We start from the raw sequence: 3,579 nt of genomic DNA on the forward strand, positions 1-3,579 counted from the left end.
CATTGTTTCCAAGACTGTCACTGACCTCATCTCCTCTGGAGATCTTCCTTCCACAGCTTCCAACCTGATAGTCGCCCAACCTCGGATGGCCCGCTTCTACCTCCTACCCAAAATCCACAAACAGGACTATCCCGTCAGACCGATTGTGTCAGCCTGTTCCTGCCCCATGGAACTCATTTCTCGCTATGTTGACTCCCTTCTCTCTCCCCTTGTCCAGTCCCTTCCCACCTACATCCCTGATTCCTCTGACACCTTACGTCACATCAATAATTTCCAGTTCTCTGGCCCCAACCGCCTCCTCTTCACCATGGACGTCCAGTCCCTCTATACCTCCATCCCCCACCGGGATGGTCTGAGGGCTCTCCGCTTCTTCCTCGAACAGAGGCCCAAACAATCCCCATCCACCACTACTCTCCTCCGTCTGGCTGAACTTGTTCTCATACTGAACAATTTCTCCTTTAACTCCTCTCACTTCCTCCAAATAAAAGGTGTGGCTATGGGTACCCGCATGGACCCCTGCTATGCCTGTCTCTTTATGGGGTATGTGGAACATTCCTTGTTCCAGTCCTACTCCGGCCCCCTCCCACAACTCTTTCTCCGGTACATCGATGATTACTTCGGTGCTGCTTCATGCTCTTGTCGGGACCTGGAAAAATTTATTAATTTTGCTTCCAATCTCCACCTCTCCATCATTTTCACATGGCCCATCTCTGACATTTCCCTTCCTTTCCTTGACCTCTCTGTCTCAATTTCTGGTGATGGACTGTCCACCAATATCCATTACAAGCCTACCGACTCCCACAGCTACCGCGACTACAGCTCCTCACACCCCGCTTCCTGTAAGGACTCCATCCCATTCTCTCAGTTCCTTCGCCTCCGTCGCATCTGTTCTGATGACGCTACTTTCAAAAACAGTTCCTCTGACATGTCCTCCTTCTTCCTTAACCGAGGTTTTCCACCCATGGTGGTTGACAGGGCCCTCAACCGTGTCCGGCCCATCTCCCGCGCATCCGCTCTCACACCTTCTTCTCCCTCCCAGAAACATGATAGGGTCCCCCTTGTCCTCACTTATCACCCCATCAGCCTCCGCATTCAAAGGATCAACCTCTGCCATTTCCGCCAACTCCAGCATGATGCCATCACCAAACACATCTTCCCTTCACCCCGCCCTGGCAGCATTCCGTAGGGATCGTTCCCTCCGTGACACTCTGGTCCACTCCCCCAACACCCCCTACTCCTCAACCCCCTCCCACTGCACCTGCAACCCCTTTCCCATGCAACCGCAGAAGATTCAACACCTGCCCTTTCACTTCCTCTCTCCTCACTGTCCAAGGGCCCAAACACTCCTTTCAAGTGAAGCAGCATTTCACTTGCACTTCCCTCAACTTAGTCTACTGCATTCGTTGCTCCCAATGTGGTTTCCTCTACATTGGAGAGACCAAACGCAGACTGGGTGACCGCTTTGCAGAACACCTTCAGTCTGTCCACAAGCATTACCCAGACCTCCCTGTCGCTTGCCATTTCAACACTCCACCCCGCTCTCTTGCCCACATGTCTGTCCTTGGCTTGCTGCATTGTTCCAGTGAAGCTCAACGCAAACTGGAAGAACAGCACCTCATCTTCCGACTAGGCACTTTACAGCCTTCCGGACTGAATATTGAGTTCAACAATTTTAGATCTTGAACTCTCTCCTCCATCTCCACCCCCTTTCCGTTTCTTCCCCCTCCTTTTTGTTTTTTCCAATAATTTATATAGATTTTTCTTTTCCCACCTATTACCATTATTTTTAAATGTATTTCCACCCATCGTTCATCTCTACCTTTTAGCCCTTTTAGTATTCCTTAACCCCACCCCCACTAGAGCTATCTGTACCTTGTCTGTCCTGCTTTCTACTCTTAATTAGCACATTCCTTTAGATAATATCACCACCTTCAACACCTCTTTGTCCTTTTGTCTGTGACATCTTTTGGTTATCTCCACCTATTACTGGCTGCTTGTCCCAACAACACACACCCCTCCCCCCCCTTAAACAAGCTTATATTTCACCCCTTTCCTATTTTTACTTAGTTCTGTTGAAGGGTCATGAGGACTCGAAATGTCAACTGTGCTCTTCTCCACCGATGCTGCCAGACCTGCTGAGTTTTTCCAGGTATTTCTGTTTCTGTTTTTGTTTTGGATTTCCAGCATCCGCAGTTCTTTGCTTTTATTTCAAGATGGATTACTGATCAAGAGAGATTTCTGACACAGGACCATAATGCTCTATAAACGGGTTCCCTGCTGATTGATTGTGTAACAGCTCTTCACAGCTAGAAACTGCAATGGGTAACAGTTTTTTTTCCCCCATTCATCGACTGAAGATGGTGATTGGTGTAAGGTTGCCTGCACACTCACATTGCTGTGGTGTCGCAATCATCCAGCCATTTGCAATGTGTCACCTTGTGGCTCAGTGGGTGGCACTCTCACTTTTGAGTCTGCAAGTTGTGAGGTTGAGCCCCACCCCAGTGACTGGCTGCAAAATCTAGGTCAGTAACTCGCAGATGGAATGCTGCACTGTCGGTGGTGCTGTCTTTGGGATGAAACATCACTCTGAGGCCCTGCCTTGCCCTTTCGGATTGATGTAAAAGACCCCATGCAGCTACTTTGAAGGGGAGCAGGGGAGTTCTCCCCAGGCTCCTTGCCAATGTTTATCCCTCGACCGTTACCTAAAACAGATTATCTGGTCGTTAACTCATTGCTGTTTGTGGGAGCTTGCTGTGCGCAAAATGGGGCCTCTTGATCTTTGGGGTTCAGTATCACACTAGGAGATTTATTTTTCTATTGAATCATCAGAACCGGGCATTTAAATGGAAAGTATTATTCATTTTGTTTCCCCTAGTGGAGAGGCCACTTAACAGGGGGCATAGATTTAAGGTGATTGGTAGGATTAGAGGGGACATGAGGAAAAACCTTTTCACTCAGAGGGTGGTGGGTGTTTGGAATTCTCTGCCCGGATAGGTGTCTGAGGCAGAAACCCTCAACTCATTTAAAAGGCACCTGGATCTGCACCTGAAGTGCTGTAACCTGCAAGGCTGCGGACCGGGTGCTGGAAGGTGGGATTAGAATGGGCGGCTAGTTTTTTCAATCGGTGCTGACACGATGGGCTGAATGGCCTCTTTCTGTGCCGTAACTTTTCTCTGGTTCTATCTTATTTTTAAACAAAATTTTCATTTCAATGTTTCTACCAAAGCGTCAATATATGCTGCTATTTTGGAGCAGTTACAATAAATTGGAGTAATTTTAAGTGCAGGCAAATTGTGTAGTTCCTTTAAAAAATACACAACCCATGTCCGTTTAGATCGAAGCACTTGGGAAGTCACAATAACCTAATACTTTATGAAAAACCTAATCGCATCCTCTAGAGATCGCAAGCGCTTCATAGTCAATAAGTTAGTTTTGAAGGTGCGGTCACTTTGTTTGGTGCAATATGGCAGACACAGCCAGATTCTGCCCACACAAAATGGCCAGTTCTTTCATTGAGAGACAAGGGGAGAACTTGCTGCTCTCCATGTAACACCATTGCATTCTTTACATGCATTTAAA

The sequence above is a fragment of the Cetorhinus maximus genome, unplaced genomic scaffold (genome assembly GCF_964194155.1).
Source record: "Cetorhinus maximus unplaced genomic scaffold, sCetMax3.hap1.1 HAP1_SCAFFOLD_2412, whole genome shotgun sequence".
In the NCBI taxonomy this organism is placed as follows: domain Eukaryota; kingdom Metazoa; phylum Chordata; class Chondrichthyes; order Lamniformes; family Cetorhinidae; genus Cetorhinus; species Cetorhinus maximus.